Here is a 14366-nt window from a genome sequence, read left to right as displayed (position 1 = left end):
CAAAATCCAATTGTCTAAAATGTCCACCGAAGCTTAATGTATTTCTTCTCCCCTCTGTCACCTTAGTGCAACATTTAGCGTGATAGATAAAGGCCGTAAAATTCAATGAAATGCAGGTTCACACTTCTAATCATACGAGGTGGAAATAGTAATGGTATATATCACTTTATATTGGGCGGCGAGATCACAAAGCCAGACCTAGGTGATCTTTCACTGTCATGGTGCAGAAACACTGACTTGCATGGCCATTTTCCAATCTTTTTGGAGAATCTGATATACAGCGGCATCTGCTTTCTAATAAAATGTTGACTTCTAAAGGCTGTAAAAATGGATAGAACATTAAGCCGGGGCCCACGGGCCGGAAACGCCGCAATTTGCCCGCAGCAGAAACGCTACGAGAAAAATCGCAGCGTTTTACAGTACTTTCAAAGTGGATGGGATTCATGCGAATCCCATGCCCATTTTGCAGAAAAAATTGCAGCGCGGACACGTTGCGATTTCCAAAACCATTGTGTTCTTGAAAATCGCACCATGTCAATTATATGTACGGAAACGCCGTCGGCTTTCCCCATAGATATATTGGTAACAGAAATTCCGCGGAGGAAAACTCTGTGAACTTTCTGTTCAAAGCGCATCAGTGCTGCGTTTCTGGCTCGTGGGGCCTTAGCCATAGGGAAACCGCCGGCGTTTCTGTAAGTATAATTGAAATGTTGCGATCTCCAAAAATTCAATGGTTTTGGAAATTGCAACATTTCTGTTGTGGGTATTTTTCTGCAATGTGTGAATGGGATTTGCTAGGACTGTTCAGGGGCATAGTTGAAATGAGGTTTGTCATTTAATATTTTATATGGGCTGACAGGTCTCTGGATATATGTATGATTTCATATACTGATTCAAGAATGTTAGGCCGGTTACAGACAACCGTCATGTGGGTCAGAGTGCTATCTGTGTATTTCATGGATAGCACACCAACCCATTCCTTTCTTTTGGCCCGTTCACGGTCCTATGTGTGGGCTGTCAGTCTGGATCACATCAGATAGGACTGGTTCTATTCCCGGTTTATGGTATAATTCCATTATTATAGGCTTATAGTTTCTTTATTCTTTGAGCACTGGTGATGTTCCATTACAGATGGTAAATATCTCTGGACAGCTGGTGATGGGCATGTGATAGTTGGTAGCCAAATGATCATTTTGCTGACAACTATCTGCAGTAACTTCCCCATTATACACATTTGGCTTCACCAACTGCGCAAGTCATTTCCATCGTATAAAGGAAATTATTGGCTCCAAAATAAACTGATGTTACTTACCCTGTGGGCAATAATAGGTTGGGAAAGTCTTAAAACCATCCATAGATAGATGTTAGGAAACTGTCAGACCATTACTATAGAAATCAGATTGTTGGTAGATCCCAAAGAAATTGTGAGCAGCCAAGCGTACGGTATAGTTCCATTACTATAGGCTTATAGTTTCTTTATACAAGTACTGTAGCTGTATACAATAGTTATATCAACTAGATTGCAGATATTTATTTTATTGCAAAACTGATTTACATGGGCAGCCTAAAAACAAGGAGATCTCAGCTTGTTGGTGGATGCCCTGTCCTGTACCATCTACTGACCTTATGGTATGTGTGAGAGAGTGAAGGGTGTAGTTTGGGAAGACAGGTATATTCCAGCCAGGCAGCTAAAGGGTGTTTGGTAAAGATTCACACCAGGGAGGTCAGCTGACTAATCAGGCCCTAATAACAGTCTCAGTGTGAAGACTAGCAGGGTGGCACCACACTGACAGAGCTGACCTGTCCAGACCGGACCTCCAAAGCAGGTACTGTGCCACCCGTTGTTGTTGCCAAGATGGGAGACTGATAGCCAGTCTCCTGTATAGTCAGGGAAAAATTTCCTTACATTTAAGTTAGTCTCGTTTATCCTGTGGCTTTGCAAAAGCAGTGTATGTGCTACATGTGAATAAAGCCTGAACTTGTGTACAATCCAGTGTCTGTGTCCCTGTTTGCTACACTGCTACAAGCATCTACCTGAGCGATTCCCCACACTGTATACAATAATAGTTATATCAACTAGATTGCAGATTTTTTTTTTTTTTGCAAAAATTAAAGATTTACATGTGCAACCTAAAACCAAGGAGTTCTCAGCTTGTTGGTGGATTCTCTGTCCTGTACCATCTACTGACCTATATACTATACTATATACTATACTGACATATACTGTATGGTATATAGTATTCATATAATATAATCCAGTCACCACATACCATTGCTCAATCAATAAGCTAAGGGTACGTACCAGACCATAAGGGCTAGTGAAACCTTCAATAGTCACATAATGTATCCTACAGAACCAAATAGATTGCCAAGCTGAGTAATCGCAAAGGTTTTCCTTACATTTTTTATAGGGGAAGGAAAATCGCTGCGAAAACACAATGTTAAACACAAGATACTTTTTCCCTGGATATATTTTGGCTGCATTTTAATTGTGTTTCGCTATGTGGTACCTTAGCCTTAAAGGGTTGTCTAGGGAAACCATTTTTTTTATTTGAGCCCCAGAATGGTAGTGATATCCCATGTCCTTTCCTTACATAGCTGAACACACCGGAGCAGCAGGAGTCAGGTACTGCGCTGAGAGACACCAGAGCATTGGGGTCAGGTCATGTTGTTTTTTTTTCACCTTCCTTGGCCTCAAATAAAAAGAAAAACATTTATCCTGGACCACCCATTTAAGCCTATGGCCCCACATGGTGTCCCGCATCATGGTTCTTCCCACAACACTTTTAACAGAAAGTTCGCAGAGGTTTCCTCTGCAGACTTTCTGCTTCAATTTTACCTACAAGTATAGTTGCCATGCTGAAACTTCCAAAACCGTGGCGGTTTTGGAAATCGATGTATGTTCACAGCGCGTATTTTAACGCAAAGTGGGGATGAGATTGACTAGAATAATATCCACTTTGCTGTGACTGTAAAACACCACGTTTTTTTCCGTGGTGTTTCTGCCACGTGGGGCCCTGGTCTAAAGGGTGTAAGAAGGTGACAGGCAGAGTGCTGGAGTCCCGGTATGTCAGCCCCAGATTCCTGACTTATGTGTGGTTCAGTTCGGGTCTTGAGTAGGCCTCAGCTCCAGATGTAGGTCCTTAGGCTCGTTTCCGGGCCCTCAAAGGGTGCAGAGCCAGAACTTCAGGGCCGATCCTGAGAGCGAGAGGAAGTGCTTGGGTCTGTCCTGACAGTGTGAGACTATATTACACTCTTTTTGTTGATTCATTTCGCTGGTAGTAAACCACCCATACGGTTAGTACTTATTGTTTAGCTAGAGCTCGGACGAGCAGGGTTTTGTTTCACGTTCTTTTGCCTGAAGTTAAGGCTGTATTTTATGTTGCTCATTTTGTGCCTGAATTAAAGGTTATTTAAATCATAACTTTTTTAAAAAATTTTCCCATGTGAAGCTTATTTTGGTGGAGCAAATTGTACTTTGTAATAGTACCATTTAATGTTCTGTACAATCTAATGACAAGCCGGAAAAAAATTCTGAATAGGGTGGAATTCTCGATTTTGTTTTTACACCATTCACTGTGTAGCAAAAAGTGACACATTTCTCATATTGTGTGGGTTGGCACAATCATAATGGTACCAAATTTATATCATTTTTGTTATGTTTAATACTTTTACAAAAATTCAAAACTTTGAAAAATAAAAGTTTGTGATTTTTGTAGGAATTTAATAGGGATTCAATCACAACCTTTGTAAAGAATTAGTGGATATTTGTCGCTTCTTTCTCACTATGGGAGTCAGTCTGTACAAAAATAAGAGTCAGATGTTTGGCCTACCAACTCCACAGTCCTGGGTGAAACAGCAAAAAACCTGTTGCTTGGCCATTTTGATTTTTTTCCCCCTATTATGGCCTAGGATACACAGAGGAATGTGCCGCAGATTTGGGGGAGGATGTCACTCCAGAATCTGCCTTCTATTGTTTACAATGGGAGGTAGAGATCGCAGTATATGAAAAAAAGAAGCGTCTTGCTCGATCTTGCCGCAGATTCCGTGGCTGATTCCGCCACGGAGTCTGCGGCTCAAGACTCCCTGCTGATTAGGCCCATTCATCTGGGTCTAATTAGCAGTGGGAAGCCACAACAGAAAGCTGATGCCCTGCGAAAATGCCGGTGGCAGAAAATAAAGAGGACTTCCTCTTCATTTTCCGCTGTGTGAACATACCGTAAGTTGTGGGAAAACCTAATGTGTTCATGTTTTTGTTAATTTCTACATATGATCTAGGGATAGGGGTTAATTTTATTTTTTTTATTTTGAGTCCCAGTTGACCGATCACCATATAACCGTGATGGTGAACCTATGGCACGGGTGCCAGAAGTGGCACTCAGAGCGCTCTCTTTGGGCACCCATCTGTGCAGCAGATTATACTGTGTGGAGGCCACTGTGGAGCTGATTATACTGTGTGGAGGCCACTGTGGAGCTGATTATACTGTGTGGGGTAGTAGAGGGATGCAAAGATGGAGATGATGAATAGGTGTGATCGTAGGGTCCCAACCCAAAATTTCAGCAAAGATGGAACGTCACACGTCAGATGTGCAAAGTGTAGATTTTTATTGCGTAGAGCAGAGCAAAACTGTGGAGCTGATTATACTGTGTGGGGGTCACTGTGGAGCTGATTATACTGTGTGGAGGCCACTGTGGAGCTGATTATACTGTGTGGAGGCCACTGTGGAGCTGATTATACTGTGTGGAGGCCACTGTGGAGCTGATTATACTGTGTGTGGGTCACTGTGAAGCAGTTTGGACTGTGTGGGGGTCACAGTGGAACAGAAAGCTCTATAAAGCCCCTTTCACATGACCGTATTTTGCAGGTTCGTAAGTGTCTGCAATTGTGGATCTGCACATTATTAAGGTTAAATTCCCATGTTGGCACTTTGTAATAAATTAGTGGGTTTTGGGTTGCAGTTTGGGCACTCAATCTCTAAAAGGTTCGCCATCACTGCCCTATAATATACTGCAACACAAATGTACTGCAGTATATAGTAAAATCCACTGACTTCTATTTTAGATTAGGGTTGGACTGCTGGGACCGCAGCTGATCAGTCGTTTCTCAGAGAATGTAGCTCTTATCATTATTTACATGTCAGGCACTGCGCTGATCAGTTGTCAAAGGTTTTGGGTGTTCCACTCAAGTCTATGGGATATCACTGCAGTACCAATAACTGCAACTAAAAGTATTGTAACTGAGCAGTGCAGCATCTGGTATGTAAGCAATGCTGGGAGAAGTGCAAATTGGGAAACAACTGATCTTCGAGAATCCCAACAGTTAAAGGAAGGCTGAGTGAGACTGCCCACTGGACTCTTACCTAAGGCTGGGTTCACATTTGTGCCAGATTTGGAGACTCAGTCGCAGTGACCATTGAAAATCACCAGGTTAAAAAACGGCTGCAAGTCTGACTGGCGATTACAGTTTAAAAGAATGGACACTTAATGGATCCCATTATGGTGTTCACTAATTTAATGGTCCATGTGTCTGTTGTTCTGGTCCTCCAATGGATGAGAACAATTAACACATGGGCATATATGTGAACATAGCTTAAAGGGGTTGTCCAGGAATTACAGATTTTTGGCAGGAGGCCTGGGAAGGTGAAAACCCCCCAAAACAATACATATAATCTGACCCCAGTGCTCAGATGGCCAGCCCAGTGGAGCCCGGGGGTTGTTCCGGCAGAAGTCCATCCTGCATGTGACTGATGAGTCCAATTAGTGGACTAAGGAATGGACCCAAGACGTCACTCGCACGCAGTGGCCTGAAACACAGGAGTGCCGGGGACAGGTGAATATGTTGTTTTTTTTCTCCTGCCTCCTGGCAAGAATCTGTAATTCAAGACAACCCCTTTAAGTAGAAAGTCTTTTACCAAATATATATATATATATATATATATATATATATATATATATATAATCAATCAATCTGCTCAGCTCCACCTGCTCTATAACATACTGCATTTTTATGGTGATAGTTCCCCTTTAACATGTCATTACACTGACATTGTGATGCTGACCATCCAGGTCACCCCGAATATTTGTGCTGGCCATCTTCACAATGCAGGATAGTCATTTACCATGTTAGTTATGTGTTCTGCTATTGTTGTATTCTATTGTTTCTGGGGAATAGGAGCCTCGTGGTTGACAGTAAGTAAATAAACTATTAGTCATCTTCCCCATATGGCACATCTGACAATTATCAGTGAGTATTTTCAGCAAAGCAATATGTAGTGAGAAACTGCACATGTTGTTGTTGTTTCAGATATGAAGATCTTATCAGTTTGTTGAAGCTTTATATGTCTTTTTTTTATCTAGGTAAGTCCAAAATGTGTCCTAGTTAAAGGGGTTGTAAGGAAATAAAAGTAATCAGCCCCAGTAAGGGTCGCTGTAACCAGCTGTTGTCCACAGTGGTGACTGCAGGAGTCTCATGGCATGGATGGCATGGCAAGACGTTGTTGCTTCTGGGGCAACATGGTGGCTCAGTGGTTAGCACTGCAGCGCTGGAGTCCTGGGTTCAAATCCCACCAGGAACAACATTTGCAAGGAGTTTGTATGTTCTCCCTGTGTTTGCGTGGATTTCCTCCCGTTCTACAAAGACCTACTGATAGGGGAAAAAATGTACATTGTGATCCCTATATGGGGCTCACAATCTACATGAAAGATAAAAAAAGACATCGTTTGCTGGGACTGTGGAGTCAGAGTTGCGACCAATCGTGGAAAGAGTCAAAAAAAGTTTCTAAGTCTGATTTCAAAATAATTAATTATTATTCATTAAATTATACCATTATTAATATTACCATTATTAATTACATAATAGTTTTTGAGTCCTGGGTTCCAATCCTGCCAAGGACAACATTTGCAAGGAGTTTGTATGTTCTCCCCATGTTTGCGTGGATTTCCTCCCAAACTCCAAAGACTTACTGATAGGGAAAATGTACATTGTGAGCCCTATATTGGGTTCAAAATCTACATTTAAAAAAGAAAAAAAAAAGGAATTGGTTTGGCCTAGGAACTCCACAGCACTTATGCTTGTGGTCTGAACTTCGTGCCATTGCTGGACCAGAGGGGCGTTTTTTTGGGTTAGGTATATTTTTTTTATAGGATTCAAACCACCCTTGTAATTTTATAATGTATCTTTATAAGGGTTGTAGATTCCCACATCTACTTACTACTTTCCCACATACATAGCGTTTTAAGCTCCTTTTCGTATTGCCTAGTGGAGCACATGATGTAAAAGAAGGGGGTCGCCAGTGCGGACCTTGATAATCCAAAGTGAAGAATCGCTGTAGAGATCCTCCCATCATGCAGTATTACATTACCCTGGTAGTGATTATAATAAATAAGCAGCCTCCTATCACTTACACTGCGCCATTCCTGCAAGCAGGCGATCACCAGGGACAGACGTGCCATGTATAAATAAAGATGGGAAAACTCCCTTAATTTCAATTATGTATATGTAGCATTTTGAACTCCACAATATGATACTGTTGCTATCATTTCAAATTAAGTGTGAAATTAACCTAAAATATAATACAATAAATTTAATTCATGCTTGGCAGAGAGCTGCAATACTAAGAGGAAATCGTAGGTTAATATAGTTTTCTCAGAGATCATCCACAGCATTAAAAAAAACACAGAATAACTTATAAAATGTAACATATGCTATCAGCTATCCACGGGGTGTATGGTTACTGGCGGCCTGAGCAGTAGGAGCCCCCAAGAACCCTCATTGATTAGAGCAGTAGTCCAAGTGCGTTTTCACCCAGAGGAAACCCACACAAACATGGGGAGAACATACACACGCGTTACTGATGTCCTTGGCTGGATTCTAACCTAGGACTCCTGGGCTTGTCTAGCCAAGAAATTTTAATAAAAGTCAAACCACACCAATTGCCCACCACTAACTGATCGTCCATTGGCTCTGGGGAAATATGGAATCCACTTTTTCCTCACTACAAAATTGCTAGTCCCATGATGGCAAACCTATGGCACGAGCGCCATCACCCAGATCGCTCACTAACAGGGAATGTTCTGAAAGCTGTCAGTATAAGCCGCGGGTCCGCGCAACCTACACTTACTGCAGAGTGTGACCTCTGCCCTGACGCAGGTGCGATGACGTAAGTCATCAGTGCTATACTACTATGTGTGGGGCTCTGTGGAGCATATAATATTGTGTGGGGGGACTCTGTGGAGCATATAATACTGTATGGAGGCCACTGTGCAGAGTATAATACTGTGTGGGGCCACTGTGGAACATATAATACTCTGTGGAGCGTTTAATACTGTCTGGGGGACACTGAGGCAGATTGTACTGTGTGGTGGTCCTTTCACTATTTATATAAGAGAGTATCTGTTTTATAGCAGACATGATATTAGTATAAGCTGCAATAAAATTGACCGATGTGATATTAGTACAGGCTGTAATAAAATTGCACGCTCACTATAAAACCAATCCTGTGTTATGTAAATAGTGAACATTAATTGTTCAAAAGTACAAATGTATAATATTGTGTGGGGGTCTACTATGGAGTATATAATAATGTAGGGAGCTACTGTGGAGCGTATACTACTGTGTGGGGGACATTTTAGAGCATATAATATTGTGTGTGGGGGACCTACTGTGGAGCATATAATACTGTATGGAAACCACTGTGCAGCTTATAATACTGTGTGGAGGCCACACCGTATTAATACTATGCGGAGCATACAATACTTTGTGGGGGCCACTGTGGAGCATATAATACTGTCTGGGGGCCACTGTGGAGTGCATTGTACTGTCTGGGGGCCACTGTGGGGCAGATTGTACTGTTTGGGAGCCACTGTGGGGCAGAATGTGCTGGGTGGTCGCCCTTTCAATTTATATCACACAGTATCTGTTTTATAGCAGACGTGATATTAGTAAAGCTGTAATAAAATTGCATGCTCACTATAAAACCGATCCTGTGCTATTTAAATAGTGAACATTAATTGTTCAAAAGTACCACATGCAGAGACCTTTACCTTTCAGTACAAAGTTACTTGTACAATTGAAAGCTCTGTAAAGCCCCATTTACACAATTGTATTTTGCGGGTCTGTAACTGTCCACAATTGTGGATCCGCACAGTATTAAGTTTAAATTGCCGTGTTGACATTGTGATAATTTAGTGGGTTGTGGGTTACATTACATGCCCTCATCATCTCCTGCTTAGACTACTGCAACACCCTTTTTTTGTAGGCTCCCAGCAAATGCTCTCGCTCTCCTCCAATCCCCCCTCAATTCTGCTGCTCACTTAATCCAGCTCTTCCTCGTTTTTCATCTGCCTCTACCCTTTCCATTCCTTTCACTAGTTACACATTGCCCAGAGAGAATTTAAAATGTTAACTCTGACATACAAGACCAATCACAACCTGTCCCCTCCATACATCTGCAGCCTAATCTCCCAACGATCCTCTCAAGACCTCGTACTCTGCTCTTATTCTCTCTTCACACAACTATCTACATGCATCTCCTATACTCTGGATACATAAGACTCTCCCTCAAAATCATAACCTTCAAAAGAACCATGAAAACTCACTTCTTCAGGAAGACCTACAACCTCCAATAGCACTACTTCCACCACCCTACACCATAAGAGCAGCTTCTACAATCACTTACTGTCTCTCTACCCCTTTTCTTATACATTGTGTCACGACCTGAAGACTTGTATAAAAATTGTGTGCGTTTATGGTGGGGTTTGGGCAGGGTTTTGATCCGGTGGTCTGGGGGCTTCTGGTGGTTTCCTTGCCATTGGGCTATCTAGTATCAACCTTCAGAATTTACTTTAGGTTTTTTGGATCGAACCTCAGGTGTTGGTTGTTACCATTATCCTATGGGACGATTCTGGGGCCTTTATTAGGAGGAGGGCTGGCTTCACTAGTTGCCGGTTTTCGTTGTTACCAACTGGAATTTGTGGCTCTGGGAGGAGGAGTGTTTTGTGGAATTACAACTGACTAGGAAGTGGTGTGAGTGTTGCCTTGTGTGTGAGTCTGGTTTGTCCCTCCACACTTCTACACTACCCTGTCCTTCAGTTCTGTTTGCCTGGCACTATCTGGTTATTTGTGAGGTTTGGGTTCCGGTTTGTTTTGCCCCCCATCCTGTGTTAACACTTTCCTCACCTCTCCACTGTTCCTCTCCTCATTCTCTTGTTGTGTATTGTGTTGTGCTGCGTATCTGTTGTCCAGCACATCCCATCCTGTTTGTTTTGTCTGCAGCTGCACCTTGGTTTCTGTAGGGGTGACCACCTTAGTATCCCCAGTCCTTAGCTCTCTTGTAGCTCTCGCCCTATCTGTCGGCTAGGCCTTTGTGTTAGAGAGCCAGGAGTTGTCGGGGCCAAGGCTAGCTTGGGAACAGCTGACCACCACCCGCAGGCAGGGCCTAGCTAGCCGCCGTAGCGTCAGGGAAAGTTTCCTTCCCCTGTTCCCTTAGCGGTGCAGTCTGCAGTCCAGATTCTGGGTCTGGGCATAGACACGAACGTAACACATTGTAAGCCCTATACTAGGTTTTTGTGTCTTTAAAGAGAAATGAAGAAACTGGTCAATATTTTTTAAACTGTATTTTTTATTGAATTTTTTTGTTTGTTTTACATAATACAGAACAACAAGGGGAAAACAAATATGTAGTAAACAAGGAAGAGGTTGCATACATCCCGCTGAACAAACAGTAATGTATTCAAAATACAGTTAAAGGGTAAGAGACTATAAAGGGGAAGGGAGAGGAGGGGAAGGGAGGGAGCAAGGAGTCAAAGACCGTGCGAAGCAAAATATGCATCCCAGGATGTCCTCACCTCTTGAAATGCAAAAAAGGTCATCAGTAAGGGACTTTACCTCTAGCCAGAAGGGGTGGATTCCCAAGCAGTCCCAGAAAATGTGACATAGTGTACCCACCTCCGCCTGGCAATGCCAACACTGAGAAGGAATACTAGGATAAGGAGAGTGAAGCAAGGCGGGGTGTGATACCAGTGCATAAGCAATTTATAGTAGGTCTCATGGTATGTAATACATGCGGAGGATTTATCTGCACAAGACCAAATAATCTGCCACTATCTGGGCGACATCTGCCTGTTCAGAGCCCAGACCACTTAACCATATACTTATGAGATACAGGGGTCTGTCCTCCAGGAGAGGAGAGAAGCCTAGAAACGTTCGATATCAGATCGGCCGTGGAGGTGCCCGCCCGACAAACCTTTTCAAAGGCAGTGGGTAGCGAGACCTTCAAGGAGCCAAATTGTGAAGACACAAAGTTAACCATCATTTTTTTTTACATTGATCTCTATGTAAACAGATGGAAATTAGTTTTCAGAATCCTTCAAATGGATCTGCTAAACAGATGTAAAAAACATGATGTGAATGGACCCTAAAATGGTGCTCTAAAAATAATAATACTTCACCCTGCCCCCTAATATGGATATGACTGGTAAGATACTGGAGAGCTGGCTGGATCAAGGGCAGACTGACTTGCGTACATCCATATTGTGTAAGTTATATAAACCTTTACAATGAATTTTAGTGATGTGTTAACCAAGGCTAACATAAACAGAGACGTATATAAGGACAAAGCTATTCATTATTCGTGGGAGACAGAACACTTATGGCCTCTATCAATATTGTATGTTTTATGTCTGTGGATAGACATACACTATTTATTACTCTGCCGCCAAGCTAGGCATTGTGATATACTCCTATGCCATCTATAAATGTGTCTTTGAACCCATTTATATTGTTTAGCTTCACCTGCATAGAGATTACAGCATTACTTACAACTAATACTATAATACCCTTTAAAACCAGAAAATTTGCACTGACAAACCTGCAGCATGAAGTTATGACAGACCTGACAACCGATGGTGCAACAATTCTAGAGTTTTCAAGAATTTGTGGAGCACCACACATTTTTGAGTCTTTGTCAATGGATATAAAGGGGACCTTCCGTAGGTCCCTTTCTATAGCTTGTTTGCTTTGTATATAGGAAAATATACAAAGTATACAAAGAAAACACATAAGCAATAAAATCCTGCCATGCCCAGTTCCCTTACACAAGACCAATACATTCTGAGTATATTGTCCTTCTAGTCGGAGAACAGTAAAACTAGTACATAAAGATTGCTGACTAACTATTAGGACAAGTTCAGACACAGCAGATTTGTTGGTCAAATTTTACAACATTTGTATGGGGCTGTTCTGTGGAATGTGCGAGGATTTCTGCACGCTCTATACAGATGAATGGGACAGTCATCCAAATTCCTTCAGCGACGTGTGAAAATATCTATCCATCTATATGGATAGATAGATAGATAGATAGATAGATAGATAGATAGATAGATAGATAGATGTCTTTACAGTAAACCACAATTTCCTTTAGACACTGTGGCTAATCTTGTCTAAAATTAAAGTCTCTCTTTACCCCAATCGACAATATAACATGTCGCACGGTACTAATTTACACCAATCTTTTATACTGCCTGATGTCCAATACTTGGCGGAGGACTGGTCTCTACACAGGTCATGTGCTGCAGATAATCCTTACTCTTTTACACCACATAAGGGTAAGTTCACCTGTTCAGATGTTTCAATGCAGTATTGGAAGCCAAAATCAGGAGTTGATCTTAAATGGTCAGAACCTATAAAAGACATACACTCAGTGGCGGGAAGTCACGGGAAGGTGTGTCCTAGTACCGGTTGTGTTGGATATGATGCTCAGTGTGACGCGATGTGGCCTATGGTGCTAGTGTCGCCAGGATATCTGAGAAGTCTGATGCAGACAGGTGCCTCGTGAACATGGCAACACATCGCGAGTTAAAGGGATCATATCTAGAGATGAGCGAATACCGTATGATCGAGTAGGTATTCGATCGAATATCAGGTTATTCAACTTCGAACGAATACCACGCGGTAAACGCAGTAAAAATTTGTATCCCCTCCCAACTTCCCTGGCGTTTTTTTGCACCAATAACTGTGCAGCAATGTTTTTGGCACCGGAAGCAGGAAAATGTAGGCATCGAAAAAAAAATAGGAAAAAGCCATTGGCTGGATAAATCAGGTGACCTCGGATTTATAAGAATAGTGGCAGCCATATTCGTGTCAGATGCGGCTTGCAGAGATAGGGAGAGACATTGTGTTGAGGGTGAGAGAGAGTTTAGCTATTACTAGGCAGGAAAACTTCTTAATCAACAGCTCTTTTCAGAGCTACACTGCAGGAACAGTGTATATACACTCAACCTGCCAAAGCTTCGTACTGTCACCTGTACACATCTGACAATGCGTCAGGGTAGCATAAAGGGACGGGGACGTGGAAATCCAGCTGGGGATCCAGGCCGCAGTCGAGCTACTGCGGATCCAATGGCTACTGGAGAGGGGCAGCCAGCAGTGCCACAACGTCAAGCAGGGTACCCCACTGACGAGGTCCGAGCACCAGGAACCAATGTGAGAGTGGATAGCAGATATTGTGGACCTGAAACCAACATGTCCCGTCAACAGTACTGACGAGACACAGTTCCAGCTCACAAATTCCTCGTCCTCCTCTTCCTCCAACACCATCATCATTAAAAAAAAAAATTCAAAAAACCCCATTAATGTTTTAGGGCTCACCCCAAGGGCCTGACAAATAATGTTTTAAGGCTCACCCCAAGGGCCTGAAAACTAATTCTTTAGGGCTCACCACAAGGGCCAAAAACTAAAACTTTGCTGGTTAAAGGCTCAGTTCCCCGCAAGGGCCAAAAACTAAAACACTGCTGGTGCTAGGCTCAACTCACCCCAATGGCCAAAAACATTGCTGGTACAAGGCTCTACTCACCACAAGGGCCAAAAACACTGCTGGTACGAGGCTCAACTCACCCTAAGGGCCAAAAACACTGCTGGTGCAAGGCTCAACTCACCCCAAGGGCCAAAAACATTGCTGATACGAGGCTCAACTCACCCTAAGGGCCAAAAACACTGCTGGTACAAGGCTCTACTCACCCCAAAGGCCAAAAAAACCTGCTGGTACAAGGCTCTACTCACCCCAAGGGCCAAAAACACTGCTGGTGCAAGGCTCAACTCACCCCAAGAGCCAAATACACTGCTGATGCAAGACTCTACTCACCCCAAGGGCCAAAAACACTGCTGGTGCAAGGCTCAACTCACCCCAAGGGCCAAAAACACTGCTGGTACAAGGCTCAACTCACCCCAAGGGCCAAAAACATTGCTGGTACAAGGCTCTACTTACCCCAGGGGCCAAAAATACTGCTGGTACAAGGCTCAACTTACCCCAAGGGCCAAAAACACTGCTGGTACAAGGCTCTACTCACCCCAAGGGCCAAAAATACTGCTG

The sequence above is a fragment of the Leptodactylus fuscus genome, chromosome 4 (assembly GCF_031893055.1).
Source record: "Leptodactylus fuscus isolate aLepFus1 chromosome 4, aLepFus1.hap2, whole genome shotgun sequence".
Lineage (NCBI taxonomy): Eukaryota > Metazoa > Chordata > Amphibia > Anura > Leptodactylidae > Leptodactylus > Leptodactylus fuscus.
The sequence above is the reverse complement of the archived record's forward strand: the minus strand, read 5'-3'. Positions refer to the sequence as shown.